This window comes from Panicum virgatum, unplaced genomic scaffold (assembly GCF_016808335.1).
Source record: "Panicum virgatum strain AP13 unplaced genomic scaffold, P.virgatum_v5 scaffold_6100, whole genome shotgun sequence".
Lineage (NCBI taxonomy): Eukaryota > Viridiplantae > Streptophyta > Magnoliopsida > Poales > Poaceae > Panicum > Panicum virgatum.
Genome location: NW_024376780.1, coordinates 2,047 through 23,109, shown reverse-complemented (window position 1 = coordinate 23,109; position 21,063 = coordinate 2,047). Strand labels below are relative to the sequence as shown.

The window sequence follows — 21,063 nt, the reverse complement described above, 5'->3', positions numbered from 1 at the left end:
CGAGAATGATCGGAGTACCACATCACGTGCTTCCTTGGTGAGTAAAATGCATGAGCGGTCCTCGAAATTGGCAACGTGTGTCACTTAGGTCTCTAAAAACTAGGACCTGGGTCCCTAAACTTGGCTAAGGTATCATCTATGTCCCAAAACCGCTCTCTAAAACCATTTTCTCCTCTCTGGTGATGATGTGGCATGCTGACATAAAATCTGGGCCTCTAAACTTAGATATGGTGTGATCTAGGACCATAAAACTTAGCGGGGGGTGTCATCTAGTTCCCGAAACATTTTACCTTTACATGACCAAAACAATTTTTTGGTCGGAAAGCACCAAAATCCTTGGAAAGATTTTCTATTTTTTTAATTGGGGAGAATTCAAAATTCAGAACGGAATAGTTTCTTGTACCAGACTGGAAACAAAAATACACATGATTTTATCATGCGAGTTCTACCATGCTAGTCGGCATCCTCTCGCATCCATCCTCTGCAGTCATCGAGAGGAATGCCGACAGCGGAGGAGTGCTAACCATCCCCTCACTGGAAACCACTTCCTGTCATCCATGTCACCGCCATCCTCCAACTAGCCCTTCTCTTGACGACGGCAAAAGGATAAAGAGCGATTTTGAAACCACCATGATAGCCCAACCAAGTTTAGGGATCCAAATAACACTAACACCACTGGCCAAGTTTAAGGACCTAGCTTCTCTGTCAGCATGCCATGTCAGCACCGGAGCGAGCAAATCTGGTTTGTGACTAGATGATACACTCAGCCACGTTTAGGGCATCCGAAATTTCCTAGTTTTTCCTAAGTATCCAATGAACTAAGTGACATGCTGTCAACTGCAAGGGACCGCCCAACATATTTTACTCATGATATGATTATCATCGTGAAATGAAAATAGGTGATCATTACATCTCGCTAGGTGTAGATTAAAGGGAACTAAAGCATGACACCAAATCTCTACCGAATATTAAAAACAAATAAAGTTTTTGGTGCATTCTTACAAATAGAGCCCCACCGCCGATCAGTCTTCCAGCACCTGTGCATACAGCCTCTCCGTTTCCTAGTCCGTCGCTCCATCTCTCTGTGTTTTCTTCCCTCTCCTGCACGAATGGCGTCCACAGCTGCTCAAACCTACAACACCGGTGTTGGACCGAGACTCGCGACCAGAGGGGGGGTGAATGGTCGAAACCAAAAACACCGCCCAAAAACAAAACCCCTCTAAACTGAGCTAAGTGTCGGCCACTGGGAGGCTATACACTTAACAAAGCAAAGCGGAAAACCACACAAAAAATCTCACTTCAAAACGCCAACGAACAAGGCATAAGTGAGCACTCAACCCCCTGCGTCGGTTCAACCGATGTCCCTCATCGGTCGAATCACGCAGGAAAGGGGGGAAGACGAGAAAAGAAAAGAGAAAAGCACCGACCGGAACAAAACACACAGCGTCGGTTCAACCGATGGTTGTGTCGGTCGAATCACGTAGAGCCAAAACACAAACGCAGCGCTCCCTGCAGAGATCGACCGATGACGTCGTGGGTTAAACCAAAGAAGACGTCGAAACAATCACACAAGGAAGAAAACACGGGAGAGAAAAAGGAAACGACCGATGAGAAGAGAAATGGGGTCGTCGGTCGAACCGATGCCCTTCTCTTCACACAGGCAAAAACAGGGCGAATGGCTACAGCCAAAACCCACCGATGCAAGGGTCGGTCCATCCGATGTGACCCAGAAAAACTTCCGTGAAACCCTAGATCGAACCAAAATCAAATCAAACAAACTCTAATCCTTCCCAAACTTTTAGGACACGCAATTGAATCTACAAAGAGGCTATCCCAAAAAGAAATCCTCGAAAAGGACTCACCAACCTTGCGAAATTTCAACCGGTCAAAGCGAAAGGGATGAGAGCTCAAGAACGAACGAAGAACACATGATTCATCCCGCAGCCATACTCAAGGGGTGATTCATGGAATCAAATGGAGTATGAGGTGCGGCGGAAGATGAATCACAAGATCCAATCACTTGGCAAACTCAAAACCACGAAAAGCCAAGGGATTGAGATCAAATCGGGCAAGGAGAGAAGGGAGAGGAAAAGGGGATCTGCTCAAGGACGAAATTAGCACAACTAAAAGCTTTGATTACTCCAAGAACAGAATTACACGAGAGTTCACAACCTGCCACCCTTCACCCTTCCCACTAAACTAGATCATCTAGGCTAAGGAGGGATTAATCTCTCTAACCTAGCCTCTCATGAGCATGTAAGCACTTGGTTGTCTAAGCTCTCACAAACAAACCAAGTGGGAGAGGTAACCCTAATGGGCTGCCCACCTTGGTTTATATAGGCCATGAAATAGGACCTAAAGATGACACTTAACCCTACACTTAAACTAAGCGACTCAACGCCCGTAGGGGCAAAACCAGAAAGATACATCGGATATTCTCATCCAACAGCGCCCGTAGCCTCGAGTGGTTGCTTCGATCCTACGCATCCGCGGGATGTCCACCACGCGCCGTCGGAGTCTTTTATGTCGTCTATCTTATCCAGGCCTCTGCCGGCCCAAATAAGGTGGCGATGGTTTTGAGGTCCCAAACCATCCAAACCGGTGTGCCCATGAGCGTTGCTAGCCCATGAGCCCGTCCATCTGGGCGCCTTCCGAAGTAGTCGCTGAAGCTTGCTGCTTTCCCAAGTAGGTGACGGTTTTACGCCGAAACCGCCAAAGCGCCTGCCGCCCATTGCCGTGCACCCGGATTGGACACCACGGCCCCGGCGCTCTTCAGCCCGCTTACCGCCCTCCGTGTACCTGAGTCGAACACCGGCATCCACCACGGCAGGTCGTATACCCTCTTCAGGGTGGCCCCTCTTCAGAGGACTTCATCTCCATTCACCACCCTCTTCAGGGTGGCGAGCCTTCCGTTGACAATCACTCATCATCTAGGAGCCATGAGGCCCACCCTATTCAGGATGGCTCCTCAATCTCCCCCTTGATGAGTGCATTGTCAACATCCTCATCTTCTTCTCTAGGTGCAGCAACTCTTCAGCTACCTACAACCTGCATCCAAAGGTGGAGACAAGAAAAACAAAGCAAAATACAAGACAAGACGGGAAACAGGAAAGGATAACCAAAGAAGAAAGAGAAAGTTTAACCAAATGACCAAGAGCCAAACAAAAGCAGAAATAGGTCATCTGAGCTAAACAAGAGCAAAGCCAAAAATCGGCCCCCTAAGATCAGGGAAACAACTCTACGCAGCCGATCAAACTAGGCATGACCCCTCAAAGTCAGAGGCAAGGCTCAACACAGTCATGCAGAAGCAAAACACCGGTTCCTCCTGAAAGAGGCAAAGACTCGACACAACCGGTACAAGAGCAAGCAAAAGCTCAAAATCACAAAACCACTTAACCCAAAATGCATCCCCTCACAATATGGAACGCTCAACCATATGAGTGCACACTCAGCTCCCCCTGTCACAAGGAGGAATTTTTCAAATCTCACACCGCTCACCCCCAAAGCAGAACCAAAGCAAAAGAAGATGAGTCATACAACTTCTCCCCCTTGTTGACAATGGGACTCATCAAGTGAGTCTCAAAACACTCATAAAAGGCCACTCCCCCTTGGAATGAGCCTCCCCCTGAGATGCAACTCCCCCTCAAAATATGCTGTGATGTGTAAGTGGAGTGCATAAACAAGCTTCTCAGGTATGGTATAAAGCATTTACAAGTTCTAACATGTATAGTACAGAGGGTAGCAAATAGACACTGCATCAAAATGCTCAGGAGAATATAGAGTTACTAAACTAAAGCAAGCAGATCAGGATTATTAAATCAAAAAAACATCAAGAAAAAGAACTTGAGCTACTTAACAAGAGCAGAACGGCATTAGCTAACAAAAGCATACTCATGTGCCATCAACTGAACAAGAAGCAACTACTAGCATGTCTAAAGCTGATCCTTGCAAGATTTCAATTATATTTCAGAGTAGCAATGGAAGCATATGAAATACAAGCAGGTGTTGTGCTTGTGCCAGGGGTTATCTCTTGACAAAGCTTTACTTTTCGAATGTGCCAAGCCTCGATACCACAGAAATGGACCGTCATAAGCTTAAGACAACACTCTCAGTCATCCACAGCCATGTCCGAGTTCTCATGAAAGAGCAGTCTCAGATCATTGAACAGTGGCATCAAGAAGACCCACCTGGATCTTTTCTCATGTATTAGCACCTTAGTACTAATTATTTGACATGAAGTACATTTACCACTTGTTTGTTTAAATCAGAGAGCATAAAGAACAATGCAAAGCAGTATTACCCCAAGTATCAGATTTCAAGCTAAACATGGCAATGTTAAGCTAGCTAAGCACTCAAACCCTACTCAAGCTAGTAGACAAGCCTCAAGGTGACCAAGTTTCAAGTTTGCAAAGAGTTTACAAGCTATCTCACAATTCAGATTGCAATATATTCAAAAGAGCATAGCTAGCAAGGTCACCTCTACACAAAGCAACTATAACATAGAGAGAATCAAGCAAGTGCTTCTACTATACAAAAGAAGCTCTAGTGACTGTGTACAGGTGCAAAAATCGACAATGATGCAAAGTATGATACAGAAAAGCAAAGAAAGAACAAATGCAAGGCAAAAACCTAAACTACTCAAAGCGTCTCAAACTAAAAGAGACGAACAAGACCAAACTCCCCCCACAACCGCTCAAAAGGTTTCTCATCAAGGGGCTTGGTCAAAATATCTGCTAGCTGATCATCTGTGTCTACATGGATCACATCAACTACCCCTTCTCATACTGATCCCTTAGGAAGTGGAAGCGAATATCGATATGTTTGGATTTGGAGTGTAGACAAGGGTTTTTGCTAATGCTTATGGCACTGGTGCTGTCACAGAAGATAGGAACTCTCTCAGGAAATGTCAACCCATAATCTTTCAAAGTTTCTATCCAAATGAGCTAGGAGCAGCAGCTAGCAGCAGCAACATATTTGGCTTCGGAAGTGGAAAGGGCTACCCCAGATTGTTTGCGGGAGGACTAGGACACAAGAGACGAGCCAAGAAAATGACATGTGCCTGAAGTGGACTTGCGATCCAACTTGCAGCCAGCATAGTCAGCATCAGAATAACCACAGAGCTGAATAGAAGAAGCGGCAGAATAGAACAAGCCAAGCTCGGAGGTGTGCGTGAGATACCTGAAGATCCGCTTGACTGTCTTTAAGTGCGATTCCCTCGGAAATGCTTGAAATCGAGCGCAAAGCCCAGTAGCAAACAGAATGTCCGGTCTTGTGGCCGTCAGGTACAGAAGCGATCCAATCATTCCCTGATACTCCTTCTGATCAACAGCAACTCCATCTTCGTCCTTGTCCAATCCTCCACTTGAACTCATTGGTGTAGTCTAGGGCTTGAGATCTCCGCCAAAGTTGTACTTCCTGATCAAGTCCTTCGTGTACTTTGCTTGATGAATGAAGGTCCCTTCCTTCATTTGCTTGATCTGAAGACCTAGGAAGTACTGGAGCTCGCCCATCATGCTCATCTCGAACTCAGAACTCATCTGTTCAGCAAACTTAGACACAAGAGCATGAGATCCCCCAAAGATGATATCATCCACGTATATCTGGACAAACAGAAGGTCGTTGCCATGACTCAACAAGAAAAGAGTTTTGTCCACAGACCCCATTTTAAAACCCTTACCAATAAGAAATTTCTTGAGACGATCATACCAAGCTCTAGGAGCTTGCTTAAGACCGTACAAGGCCTTTTGAAGCTTGAACGCACGGTTTGGGAATTTGGGGTTTTTGAAACCAGGGGGTTGTTTCACATAAACTTCTTCTTCAATAAAACCATTTAAGAAGGCACTTTTAACATCCATTTGAAAAAGCTTGAAGCCCTTTGAAGCTGCGAGTGCCAAGAGTATGCGAATGGACTCAAGACGCGCCACATGAGCAAAAGTCTCCTCATAGTCAATACCCTCTTTTTGGCAAAACCCTTGGGTAACTAGCCGAGCCTTGTTGCGCACCACAACCCCATCAGCATCTTGCTTATTTTTGAATACCCACTTGGTACCAATGGGGTTGCACTGAGGTGGCGGCTCAACTAGCTTCCAAACCTGATTTCATTCAAAATTTTCCAACTCCTCATGCATGGCATTGACCCAATGACTATCCGACAAAGCGTGTCCAACATCCTTGGGTTCGAAAGATGCAACAAAGCCGAAATGCGCAAAGAAAGCCACAGAACCTGTTTGGGACCTCAAAGTCCTCGAGCAGATGTCGCCAATGATCCTCTCCGATGGGTGATCCAGCTGGACCGCCCGGGAACCAGTTGCCCTGGAAGTCACCTCCCCTGCGTCCGCAGCAGGCCCCTCTAAGGTAGAAGGTACGTCGATCGTAGTCGTACTCGTGATCGGTGGTATATAATCATCATCGCTCATCTCAGAGGGTGTGGGATCTGCAGCACACGTAGTATTCCCACCATCACCATCTTCAGGGGCATCTTCCTCCTCCTCAAAGATAGAGGCGCCCAACTCATCATCACCTGAAAGCTCAAAGACAGGGGTTGAGCAAGGCATAGTTTTATCAAAAGAAACCTCACAAGTCTCCACTACCTGTTTGGTGTCAAGGTTCCACACATGAAACCCTCTCGAGTTCAAGGCGTAACCAAGAAAGACACCATCCGAGCAGCGAGAATCAAACTTATCCAAATGCCCCCCCCCACTTGAGCACAAAGCATCTGCAGCCAAACACACGCAGATGGCTCACTTTGGGATGTCAACCATACCGCAACTCATATGAAGTCTTACCAAGGTAAGCTCGAAGAAAAATGCGGTTGGCGACATAGCAGGCCGTGTTCACTGCTTAAGCCCAAAACCAGCGAGGAGTCCTATGCTCATCGAGCATCATCCTGGCCATCTCAACAAGCGTGTCGTTCTTGCATTCCACAATGCCGTTCTGTGGGGGAGTATATGGAGAAGACAGCTGATGGTCCAGACCATGATCACTGCAGAAGTTGTCCATACGAGAGTTCCTGAACTCAGTTCCATTATCGGAATGAATAGCCCTCACTCGGCCATGACTCTCATTGTTCAACCTCAAGATCAGATCGTGAACAAAACCGAAAACTTCGTCCTCCGACTCAAGAAAGAACACCCACGAGAACCGAGAGAAATCATCCACTACCACTAGCACATACCACTTCCCACCAACCGACCGAACCCGAGCAGGACCCACAGTATCCATATGTAAAAGCTCATTCGGGTACGAAGTCATCACCTGATTAACAGGTGTGTGAGAAGTAGCAACCATCTTCCCATGGCGGCATGGATGACAAACCAAATCCTTCTCCAACTTGAGCTTGGGCAATCCTCGGATGAGACCCATAGAGCTCAACCTCACTTGGAGATCAAAATTCAAATGGCCTAACCTCCTATTCCACTTCCAGAGCTCAGAAACACTAGAAGAAGAAGGACCGGAACCAACAAGACAACACGAAGGGCCAGCGGAACGAGAGAAGTCAATCTGAAAGATACGACCAAAAGGCAAAATCTTACAAACTAACTCTCCCTTAGCATCCAAAACACGAGAGCAACCCTTCTTAAAGCACACTTCACACCCTTCATCGAGAAGTTGCGAAACCGAAAGCAAATTGAAGCCAAGCTTCGAAACAAAAGCAACTTCCCTCAGGGAGAACTTCTCAAAGACCGAAACAGAGCCAACACCCACAATTTTACCTTGACCTTTGTCCCTGAACGTGATGTAGTCCTTGCCGCTCGTCGGGGTGAGGCTGGAGAACCATCTGTGCTACCCCATCATGTGCCTGGAACAGCCTGAGTCTATGATCCATACGTCCTCCATGCCTCACTCCTGCAAAAATCAACGGTCAAATGGATGAGCAAATGGTCCGACACTGGGTGAGTCGAAAACCAGTGCCGTGCCATCTGCTCATAGGTAGGTTGAAAAGCAGGTGCAGAAGAACCAAAGTACTCAGAACCAAAGCGCGGATCTCTCTCAAACCGTGCACGCTCAAACTCAAAGCTCGGAGAACCAAAATCATATCCAAAATGATGTCCTGGAGCCTGAGGAAAGAAATCACCAACAGGAGCATGATGCCCAAAGTTGTCTCCACTACCACCACCTACACGACGCGCCCGGCCGTCTGACCACTCCACGCGCCGAGGAAAGACAGGTCCACTACCCTCCTGGTGGAACTGGTCCTTGTTCCTCCAAGACTTCTCCAACCTCTCCGCTCGCTTCCTTCTGAAGCAAAACTCCTCAAGGTGACCCTGACGGTGACAGTAGTCACACACAAAGGTCTCAGACTAAGGCTTAGGCTGAGGCTGAGGCTTTGGAGCTTGTGGTGGAGGCTTAGGTTTGGTGGCCTTGGGTTCAGCCTTGGGTTTGGCCTTGGAGGTCCCCGGAAGGGAGTCAAGGCTGTTCTGAAGCTCTTTAGGCTGGGGATCCAGACAAGCTTCTTGGGAGGTTTCTTAGGAGGCTCCTGAAAGATGCCATCCTTAGGCTGATCAGGCTTGAAACCCTTGGTGTTGTGGGTCTTGGGAAAGCGCTGTTCAGGAGAAAGCTTGCTCCACTCCAACACCTTGTCAAGCACACTCTCAAAGTCAGCCTGGGAGTACTTGTACCCCACACTGAAACCATCCTCCTTCTTGAACTGACGGATCATCATCCCCAGCTGAGGCTCTCTGGCTGACACCCAACTTAAGAACTGCCTAAGGTAAACATTCTCCGAATCGGAGTTCTCCTTCTCCTCTCTCAGGTCAGAAAGCAAAACCGCCTAAGCGGCACAAGTGTTGCACTCCTCACTAGGATAGCTAGATCTCTTCTCTAAACGCTTCACTTCAGCCTTGCAGGCTGCTAGCTCCATCCTAATCGAGATACAGTCTTCACAAATGCTGGATGGGGTAGTCCACTTCTCAAGATCTCTCCCGAGCCCACGCTAACTCCTCTCTGAGTGTAGGACAGACCTTACACGCTCCAAGTAAAGTGGGACGAGCACGAAAACCCTCCAACTCTGCACTCACCCTCTCAAGATCCCTAACCTGCTCATCACACTGCTTCCTAAGCTTCTCTAGCTCACTCTCAAGATGTGGGTAGGTCTCACAGGGCTCAACATCAGAAACAACTAGGGCTTGGGCAGCTAGGAGGTCTCTCTTGGTGGACTCTAGATTTGCACGAAAAGCATCCCTTTCCTCCACCAACTGGGCATACTTGTACTTCAGCTCTCCCAAGTCAGCCATCACAGCTAAATAGCTCTCACACTCAGACATGGGATTAGGCTCAGGAGGTGGTGCACTCAACGCTGCAATCTTGCCATTTGCAATGACAAGCTCAGCACAAACCCTCTCATAGGCCTTGAACGTCTTCTTGGTGATTTTGGCATAACGCTTAAGCTCTCTCTTGTTGTCCTCTAAGATCTCCAAGATCTCCTCATCAGACATGCTCACCTTGGATGACGTGTCATCGTTGGAGCTCGGATCCTCCAGTCCAGCACCTTCTCCGTCCAGGGCCATAGTGCAAAAGCCACTGGAGCTCCTGGTGCTTCGCCAACTCCTCCGCTCAGGGCTCATAGCCATGAAGCAGAGTCCGGCGGGTCCTCCAGCGCCCTTCTTACCTCCTTTCTTGATGACGATCTCATCGTCGCTTGAGCTCGAGGAAGAGGAGGAAGAAGATGAGTCATCCTCCAGAAGGTGTTCCTGGATCTTTGCCATGAAGGCCCGCTCCCGGTGCTTGGTCTCCTTGTGGAAGCTCTTGGCGAACTTCTTGAAGTTCTTGATCCGGGAGCCCTTCCTTGGACGGTGCCTGTAGTCATTCTGCTTGTGAGGACCACCGGAGTCATGCGTCCCGCTGCTGTTGCCCTTCGTGTAGTAGGCGTTCCGCTTGGGGCAGTCAGCGACGACGTGGCCTGAATCGCCACACTCAAAGCACCCTGGCTTGGAGCCGTGCTTCTTGGGCATCCGCCTGTCATACACGCGTCGGACGCGGTTGTTGAACATGCACAGATCTTCATCTCCCAGAGTGTCTAGCTGCTCCTCTGAAATAGACAACAGAGACACAGAAGACAAAGCAAAGCTGTCACTGGAGTTAGACTTAGCACCCTCAGCTGAGGCCAAAGCCAAGCTCTTTGAACCTCCTCCCTGTGGAGTCGACCGTAGCTGTTTATCAACCTCAGAAGCTTTGAACTTGCTGAATAGTTGTGCAGTGGTGAGGGTCTCATAAGAAGCCCCCTCAACTATGGCCGAAGTTGTCGTTTCCCAGACCTTAGGATCAAGCGTATGAAGAAGCTTGAGAGCATGCTTATGGTCAGTGGGAAAATAGTCGGTAGCACTCTTGTTGGCCCGGAGCTTGTTGATGACTGACTGAAAACGGCCAAACATCTCCTCAACTGACTCCCCCGACTTCTGGGTGAAATTCTCATATTCACGCCGGTGAGTCTGAAATAGACGTGCTTTGACAGCGTTTGTACCCTCGTGGTGCTCGTCGAGCCTGGCCCAGATCACATGGGCTGTCTCAAGATGACTCACTTGCTTGAACTCCTCAGTGCCGAGGCCAGCGAAAAGCAGATTGACTGCCTTGCTATTCCGCTCGAACTTGGCAATAACAGCATTGTCAGTCCGAGTCTCCGGAATAACCTAAGTCGCATCCTGGGTGATAGCCCATATGTCACCGCCCTGACTCAGGAGAAACGTCTTCATGCGAGTCTTCCAGTAGTCATAGCCAAGGGCTTCGAGTGACGGTGCTTTCCCGGGATTCGACATGGTCGCAAGCGGACTTAGAACCGGTTAAGGCACCTGAAAGTCCTTAACCTGGCTCCGATACCACCTGTTGGACCGAGACACGCGACCAGAGGGGGTGAATGGTCGAAACCAAAAACACACCCAAAAACAAAACCCCTCTAAACTGAGCTAAGTGTCGGCCACTTGGAGGCTATACACTTAGCAAAGCACAGCGGAAAACCACACAAAAAGTCCCACTTCAAAACGCCAACGAACATGGTGTAAGTGAGCACTCAACCCCCTGCGTCGGTTCAACCGATGTCCCTCATCGGTCGAATCACGCAGGAAAGGGGGGGAGACGAGAAAGAAAAGAGAAAAGCACCTACGGGAACAAAACACACAGCGTCGGTCGAATCACGCAGAGCCAAAACACAAACGCAATGCTCCCTGCAGAGATCGACCGATGACGTCGTGGGTTAAACTGATGAAGACGTCGGAACAATCACACAAGGAAGAAAACACAAGAGAGAAAAAGGGAACGACCGATGAGAAGGGAAATGGGGTCGTCGATCGAACCGATGCCCTTCTCTTTACACAGGCAAAAACAGGGCGAATGGCTACAGCCAAAACCCACCGATGCAAGCGTCGGTCAATCCGATGTGACCCAGAAAAACTTCCGTGAAACCCTAGATTGAACCAAAATCGAATCAAACGAACTCCAATCCTTCCCAAACTTTTAGGACACGAAATTGAATCTACAAAGAGGCTATCCCAAAAAAGAAATCCTCGAAAAGGACTCACCAACCTTGCGAATTTCAACCGGTCAAAGTGAAAGGGACGAGAGCTCAAGAACGAACGAAAAACATGTGATTCATCCCGTAGCCATACTCAAGGGGTGATTCATGGAATCAAATGGAGTATGAGGTGCGGCGGAAGAAGAATCACAAGATCCAATCACTTGGCAAACTCAAAACCACGAAAAGCCAAGGGATTGAGATCAAATCGGACAAGGAGAGAAGGGAGTGGAAATGGGGATCTGCTCAAGGACGAAATTAGCACAACTAAAAGCTTTGATTACTCCAAGAACAGAATTACACGAGAGTTCACAACCTGCCACCCTTCATCCTTCCCACTAAACTAGATCATCTAGGCTAAGGAGGGATTAACCTCTCTAACCTAGCCTCTCATGAGCATGTAAGCACTTGGTTGTCTAAGCTCTCACAAACAAACCAAGTGGGAGAGGTAACCCTAATGGGCTGCCCACCGTGGTTTATATAGGCCATGGAATAGGACCTAAAGACGACACTTAACCCTACACTTAAACTAAGCGACTCAACACCCGTAGGGGCAAAACCGGAAAGATACATCGGATATTCTCATCCAACGGCGCCCGTAGCCTCGAGTGGTTGCTTCGATCCTACGCATCCGCGGGATGTCCGCCACGCGCCGTCGGAGTCTTTTATGTCGTCTATCTTATCCAGGCCTCTACCGGCCCAAATAAGGTGGCGATGGTTTTGAGGCCCCAAACCATTCAAACCGGTGTGCCCATGAGCGTTGCTAGCCCATGAGCCCGTCCATCTCGGCGCCTTCCGAAGTAGTCACCGAAGCTTGCCGCTTTCCCAAGTAGGTGACGGTTTTACGCCGAAACCGCCAAAGCGTCTGCCACCCATTGACGTGCACTCGGATTGGACACCACGGCCCCGGCGCTCTTCAGCCCACTGACCGCCCTCCGTGTACCTGAGTGGAACACCGGCATCCACCACGACAGGTCGTACACCCTCTTTAGGGTGGCCCCTCTTCAGAGGAGTTCATCTCCATTCACCACCCTCTTCAGGGTGGCGAGCCTTCCGTTGACAATCACTCATCATCTAGGAGCCATGAGGCCCACCCTATTCAGGATGGCTCCTCAACCGGCAGTCACAACTCCTATCTCACATCCACATCTCCTCCTCAGATGTCCTACCCGTCAGCTCGCCCCAAGATGCTCAACGATCATAACACCGCATCCTCCACACCCCCTGACTTTCCCTCTCTTTGCAATCCCTCATGTTGACATGCGGCGATGGTTAAGGTAATGGGAGTGCGAAAGAGTTACAACAGGGCATCGTGCCTAGGAACACCACATGTGGAAGTGAGGAGGTTGTGGCTAGAGCTCCAAATACAACCAGCAACGGCAACTGCACAGAAGGGGAGGAGAGCCTTAGTGACCGCAGCTCGCGCCTCGCCATGGTCACTGCCTCGCTGGTGTTGAGAGGGAAGAGGATGCTGGTGTTGAGAGGGAAGGGGAGGAGAGCTATGTGGGAGAGGGGGAGACTAGAGAAGAGGAGGTAGCTCGGGTGCCATCCTATGACCGCCGGAAAGGCATGGAGCAGGCGGGTGTCCCCTGTGGCCATGGGCAGATGATGGCACAACCACGGTATGTAGGAGGTCATGCTACTGCTCCTCTGAGTCAATGAATGCCTGCGCAAATCCTCGTGTCGCCATTCGAGCGGGGAGGAGTCTGGAGATTGCAGGTATGGGAAGGGGGACTATTGCTGGGATGAGGACTGGATCACTAGAGTCACTGCTCGCGCAGGAGGACGAAGACTTTGTGACTTATCCATTTTATTAAAGTCAACACAGCAGCTATTTGTTTATTCTTTAGCTGTTTATTTTTACAGTTTAATCCACATTGAAAACTATATGATTAACTATATATATTTTTCATTTTTTGGACTTTAGACAAAGGAAGCTTTATTTCATGATGAAATAATGTTCTGGCCTCTGCACTGAAATGTGCACTCAGCCAACAAAGATAAAAAAAGAAGAAAGAAATCTGGAAAGCATTAGGCATTCTAGAGTTACAAATCAACATACAACTCAAACCACGAAACAGCCTGAACCCAACTACAGAGAAAGCTTGATGCAGCTGCACATATTTTGACATACCACGAAGTGAGATGGTCAAGCTCCACAAAACTCCGTCGTCCTCCCCAAAAGAAGTAGATGAATAGTTCACCTGAAGCATCTCACAAATCTCTGAAACCCACCTTCTTCACCAACCAGCCACAAGTTCGACATCCACAAACAATGATCAATACAGTAGACTAGAACACTAGCATTGCATTGAGTTGTAGTTGAGCTTTTTGTTTCCACTAAACACCCACAAACAGGAACCCCCTTCTCCTCCAAAGCACATAACTAACCACCATCCAAAAAAGTATACTCTTGATGACCATTGGTACACAATAGTCTGCTAGAGTAACGTCCATCTAGAGATACGATGATAAACTGCACCGTAGTCTCTCCTCCAAAAGGATAGGTTTTTAACCTGGAGACCGGTGTAGGAGGCAAAGAAGACTCCATGGCGATGCTTTCAATGAGGGTAAAGACGTCCACAGACGCCGCCATCGTCAAAAGTCATGTTTTCCCAGCCATACACCACACTTCTGGCAACGAACATCAAATTGAGCTCAATCATTGGGTGAACTCGATGCGCTGCGTGCCGGCGCTGGGGTGGTGGCTGATTGCTGTCGGCATCTTCTGCTCTGCCTTCACCTCCTCCTGCTTGTTTGGCTCCGCGTCGCTCTTATGGTTTTAAATATAGCGGGCTAAGGGGTTTAGTGGCGTGCTTCTCAAAACGACAAATAGCGGACTATATCGGGATATAGCGGGCTAAATGATGCTATAGCGCATGGCTTTTCCCTTCCAAAACAGCTATAGCGGGCTATAGCAGAGGCTATAGCCGGCTCTTTAAAACCTTCTCGCTCTGCTCGCTCAAATGTCTGGTACTCCGGTATACACAGTATGTATACCTTGCTGACTTGCTGTCTGTACATCAAATCATCAATACATAGTAATCCATGCATCTTAATTTTAACCTGGATCGTATACACTAGAACCCACGGCGCAGCGTTGCCGCGCCTTCTCATTTGAGAGACCCAATTTTGTTTATAAATTGTGGGATTAGAATTGTCTTTTTATGCTTGCTGGTCATATAATATTATGACATACGTTGTGTGATTAATCAAAAAGAAGATCATATCTAGTGCATGCCGGATAGTCTGATCGAGAACTATAAATAGCAAATTAAATCTTTGAATGATCGCAAAGTTTCTAGTATTTTGTGGTCGTGATTTATGATCTAGAATAGATATGTGGAATCGTAATTCCTTATAAATTTGATAAACGCGACTGCCTAAGGATCACACATCACACATGACACATAGATTGAAGATATGTTGGCTAGCTATTATCAATAATTACATTGAAATTTTTGGATTGCTTCCAATCCGATCCAGCATCATCTACTGCTTGTCATCGGCTGTGGCTTCCTGAGATATGCAAACACCATGCATGGGGTTCAGGGATGCTGAGCATACAAAATTGTGCCTAGTGTGTCTTCAGTGAAGGAATTTACCTGCCCATGAGGTGAACACATGCATCAATATCCAGTTAAGAGTTGCAATTGTTTTGCTATCTCTGGTCTTAAGTCCTAAAAAATGCTACTGTACTCAAGTTGCCCAGATTTTCTAAATCTGCAATAAATGCATATACAGGGTTATATAATTTTCAGCAAAGCTAAGATAGCACCTGTGTTCTTGGAATCTCAAATTAGTGTTGCAGTTAACACTCGGGGTGAAAACTTCAAATTATTTTCCATGGACAATATAACAAATACATGGTGTGCGTTGCGCAAAGAGTACATAGTAAACCCAGGGCAAGATCTCAATCCTGAAATCAGTCTTGCCTAGATTATTGATGGTTGAATCCAGTTGCAGCAGTCCAGCGCCCCGGCGCCAGCAGCATACCTGCTTGAGAGCTTGCGCTGGAGAGTAGCTAGCAACCCAGAAGAGTAGCAGGAGTCTCTGCCTCTACCTTCTATCTTCTCATGGCTCGAGGTCGCCCACAAGACCACAACAAGGTGTGCGTCCAGTGATTCAGATGGGAAGCTGTAGAGGAAGATGAAGAGGCGGGCATGCGGTAGGCGACGGGCCTCCTCTATGAACAGCTGCCCCAGCCTACCCCTCACCCACGCGGCTCCGCGGCCGCCGGAGTAGGTTGCGCTGCACACCCATGGCCGCCGTGGACACAGCCGCCGGCGCCGCCTCACCCGAACACCGGGTAGAAGGGCCTGATCCAGCCGGCCGCGTGTCGGCCAGCGCGGCGGTGCCTGCGGAAGAGGCGCCGATGAGGCCATCGTTCAGCTGAGCCCGGGGGCCCGGCGTCCGCATGGGTAGTGGCGGCGGCCTCGCTCGCTCGAAGGGCCGCGAACCCGGCCAAGAGCCCAAGAACGACGGTCAGATGATAACCTTCCCTGATATCCAACGGTGAGAAATTTAGGTCGACGTGGCCCAATGCTAGCTTGAGGGAGTGGCGTGACTTTCGTATCTGTTGGGCTTCAGTGACCGGCGTACATGGGCGAACGACCGGTGTGTGGACGCTGCTGTCGTCGACGCTCTGCTTCCTCTGCGCCTTCAACCTATGCAGCAAGCCGCTGTACGCGGCCACCTTCCTGTCCTTCCTCTACGCCATCGCCTACCTTGCCATGCAGTGCCTGCTGTACCACACAATCCATTTTGCACAATCTCATCCCCTTCATCTTCGTCGCAGGTTAATTAAACATATATCATCATCAGGTCACACAAGCTCGTTGGTTTTCATGACCTCCGACTGATAGCTTTTGTTTAACCTGCTTTTTCCGTTCTCAAATGCAGGGACGTCCATGGTTTGGATGCTGCTTCAGTGGAACTCCGATGGTGGCCATGGACGCCATCCCCGTGAGGCTACCAAGCATCCGTGATCCTGGCCTGTTTTTTTCCCCAGTCAGTGCAATAACGGGCGTCTCCTCTGTAGTACGTACTTCTTAATGTAATCATTATGTAACGTCATGAAACTTTGCTGGGTCTCACAGTGTGACAGTAATGGAGATTCCATTATGCCTCAATTCATGCATGTGATGATGAAACGTACGTGCAAGGAAATCGGTTGTAATATCTATTATATAAATATTTGAAGAGCAAAAGAAGTCACTATGTTCGCCGAGAGGGCTTAGAAATTCCCACATTAATCGTAAAAAAGAAAAAAAACCCTCTACCGTCGGATTTTATGAAGATCTAACGGTCTACATTAAACCATATTAAATATAAAAAGCAAAAGGCTCAACCGTTAGATTTTATAAACATCTAACGGTCTATATTAACCCGATAAAAAAAACCTCAGTCATAGAAATCATAGAAAACCGTCGGATTTTATGAAGATCAAACGGTCTATATTAAACCATATTAAATATAAAAAAAGGAAAAAGCCCAACCGTTGGATATTATGAACATCCAATGGTTTATATTAAACTGTATCAAATATTAATGAATATCTCACAACCTATGATACATTTAATTCTTATTAGATCAATTTAAATATTTTGTATCACTAAACAAATAACAAAAAGAGAGTGACAAATCGTCAACCATATGTTGAAGCTTCGGTCAAATAATATGTCGCTCTTTGTCCCGTGGGTGTATATTACGTCTAATAATATATCACAAATAGAACAACAATAAAATGTATAAAAAAAGAAAATTATCATAACAAATACTAGATACCCGCGCTATTTGCGCGGGTCACCTCGCTAGTGTTGCAGATTTGAGTTCACCATTGGATAGCTCTCGTCGAAACGATAAAAATTTGAATATATAATTTACCGAAACGGAGCTATGGTGGCAAAAAATCAGGATAATAGTACCATCAGACAATTCAATGGTTATCATCTTATCCTATGCCAATAGAAAGTTCTGAGCTTAAATTCGAGTGCCAACAGATTATATGATATTCGAAACTTTTGTCCGTGTCACTGCCTCACTGGATGACTGGATTTTCTAGTGTTTAGATAAGTTTATTTAATGATTCAATTCGATGTCTGTAGAATGTCTGGACAATGATTCGTCGTCATCGGATGATCTGATGATGGAGTTCCGATGCACTAGATTATACAGTGAGGGCTAAATTTCTATAGTTTCATGATTTATATATATCTACTACTTTATCCTTAAATATATGACGTTGGACAGTAACTGAACCCACTGAAAATAACTATTTTCAGCGGTTTCTAGCCGCCGACTTTTACATAATGAAAAGAAAGCTTAGGCGGAAAAATGCTGAAAACAACACTATTTTCAGTGGCCAGACCAGGCCGCTGAAAACATGGGCCATTGACAAATTTCGGCGGCCATACAAAAGTCTTTGTATATCTCAAATGTTACCAAACTCAAGTTCATTAATATGTCCACATCTAAACAATGAAAGCCTTATTTTCACTCATCCTGAAAGTCACATAGGTCTTGGCTCATTTGAGTTATGCTCGCTACCACCTTAGGCGAAGAGGTTGTTCACAAGATCCGTGTGTCGTCAAATTTTCATGGAATAAAGAATAAGACAAGTCTACTGCTTCAAAGAAAGGATCTTATGATAGTCAATATGGGCCCTCAGCACCCATCAATGCACGGTGTTCTTCGACTGATCGTTACTCTCGATGGTGAAGATGTTATTGATTGCAAACCTATATTAAACCAAAATTCTAGCAAATAGGAAACGACACAATCAACCAATAAAATATGGAAAAAGTATAGATAACCCCCTGAACTATATGAGGTTGGATACTTCACCCCCTCAACAAAAAATTGGTATAGAAGACACCTTAAACTATCGAAAACCGGATAAAACACCCCCCGAGGCGGTTTTGGAGGGTGGTTTGCTGATGTGGAACTCGGTTTCGACAACATGGACTCCTGGTTTGCTGATTAGTGTACACTGTGGCATTGGGCCCATGGGTCAGCCCCTCAACTCTCCCTTTTCTTCCCCACACCGCCCCTCTGCTCCGGTTCATGCCGCCGCCGCCATCAATGGAGCCCGCACCCACCCTCCCCTCACCCTCTCCCATGGATGATGACGGTTCCTCCCAAGCGGCATCCACACCACCGCGGCGTCCGCCCGTCCCCATCTGTCCGCTCCCGCGCCTTCCCCACGCTCGCATTCGTGCCGTCCACGGCCACCATCGCGCCCGCCCTCGCCGACTTCGTCTCCCGCGCCGCTGCCTAGCTCCGGTGGCCAAGGAGAAGAGCGGGGCGAGGATCCCTGAGGCCAAGCGGTGGTCATCGCCGATAGGGTCAATCCTTGCCGTCGTTGTCGTGGTCGCCATCGTCTATGGCGTGGTGCTGTAGTGGCAGTGCCAGAGGCGGTGCGCTGCCACGGCCGGCGATGATGACAAGGAGTCGTCCGCCAAGGAGAAGAGCGGGCTTGGACGGGCATGGGCAGGCGGACGACGCGGCGGTGGCCATGGACGGCGCGGGCGTGGAAGTGGCTCGTGACACAGACAAGTCGGATGCGGATGAGCGAACATCGGCGCAGGAGTGGGGGGCTTCGACTCCGACGAAGGAAGGGCGGGGAGGGGTTCACTTGGGAGGCGCTGTCTTCATCCATGGGAGAGGGCGAGAGGAGGGGGGCACGGGCTCCATTGACGGCGGCCGCGGCATGAACTAGAGCAGAGGGCGGTGTGGGGAAGAAAAGGGGGAGTTGAGGGGCTGACGGTGGGCCCAATGCCATGGTAGACACTAATCAGCAAACCAGGAGTCCACGTCACCGAAACCAGGTTCCACGTTAGCAAACCGCCCTACAAAACCTCCTCGGGGGTGTTTTATCCGGTTTTCGATGGTTTAAGGTGTCTTCTATACCAATTTTTTGTTGAGGGGGTGAAGTATCCAACCCGGTATAGTTCAGGGGGTTATCTATACTTTTTCCAATAAAATATAGATATGTAACAACACTGAAAAATATTGAAACAGAAATGGACCTCCTCTCCAGGTTGTCCTATCCTACCTCTGCTAGCAGGGGTGTTTGGTAAATATTCAGCGGATGAATTCACAATCCCTATTGTACATAAGTTGAGTAAGTTTGGCAAAAGTTAAACAACATTAGTCAAAATTGAGCAAGTTCGGCTACCCACAAACTAAATCTAGATAGCTAAACTTAATCATATTTATATAATATTGAGTAGCTTTATTTACATTGAGCAAACTACTAAGGTATATAATAGCACAAATTAGCCTTCATTTATCAAATTTAGCTAAGTCTGAGCATTTTAGGATACACTGAAATCAGCCAAAGTTAAGTTTAACTAAAGTTATATAAGTTTGACTAAAGTTTGGCTACCATCAACTAGAGCTAGCTAAAGTTGAGCAACTTCATCTACATGAGGTGCAATAGAAGGCATCCGAGCATACATTCCCCAGTACTGTGGTGGTTGTGGTGGCGGCGCCATTCTGGAAAGACACTTGTCTGCCCCTGCTGCTAAAACATTGCCTACAAAATGCAATGGCATATGTGGGTCTGGCTTAGGCGCACCGGAGCTGAAGCGTGAATACGGACGAAGCAGATTCGTGGGCTAGCTGCCGCGTATTCACACTCGCTCAAACTACGCGCTATTCATCTCTACCAACCATCGTCGCTCACTGTCTAGATGAAGTTAAAACAAACCAGCAAAAACAAACATGGATCGGATCACCTCATCGAACTTGATCACAACACCCCATGACTGGCCATGCATGTATATATGCATGCAGCCGCTGACTTTTCCAGAGCTGGAGGAGCTGGACAGTAGTGCAACTAGCTGGACTGACACTGACATACATGTAGATGTACTGTAGTACCCGTATGGCCGTGAGCCCGTGTACATATATATACCAGTCAACAGCCCATATGGAGATTCTGCGACGATTATGCTTCTCGTTAATTTTATTTGTGCTACAGAAGTATACGGCGGCCGAGATGCTGATTGTAGCAGAAGCTTCCGATGGTTCTGCCTATGCACCGGCATCCTTCACGCTAGGAGCGAGGTTTCAGCTAACTAGGCTTCTACTAGAAGCTAACGTAGCTCATCAAGAAGCTCGACTTGCCCCCCTACCTACACACTACTACTGTTTTCTATCGATTCGATGCACACGGCATTAACCATGCTTCCGTTCATGAATTGGTTTAGATAAGATGAGTGGCCCCCAAGTTAATTAAAGTAAAAAATCAAACTAGGGCCGGTTGGCTTGTCTTGGCTGGCTGGCGCTGCGGCTGGCTGCTTAGCATGTTGACGCTACAGTAGATTTTTTGTGGTTGGATGCTAGCGACAACAATAGCCAGCCGCAAAGCCAAGCCAAGCAAACACTGCCGATGGACATATGATGTGACGTGGCATCACTGGACAGAGATCGATTGTCAGACGACGCATATGTGCCTGCTGCCCCCAACCGGCCGATCAGCAGTTTTTAGTCAAGCTCATGCTCATGGCCTCATCTGGGTTTTGCTTTGCTGTGCGATGCGATCCACAAGTATG

The 21,063-nt window shown here is 47.8% G+C and overlaps 1 pseudogene; it reads left to right on the top strand.

Annotated features, from left to right (window-relative positions):
- The first annotated feature begins 14,052 nt into the window (after positions 1–14,052).
- LOC120694444 lies at positions 14,053–16,491 on the top strand (annotated as a pseudogene).
- The last annotated feature ends 4,572 nt before the right edge of the window (positions 16,492–21,063 follow it).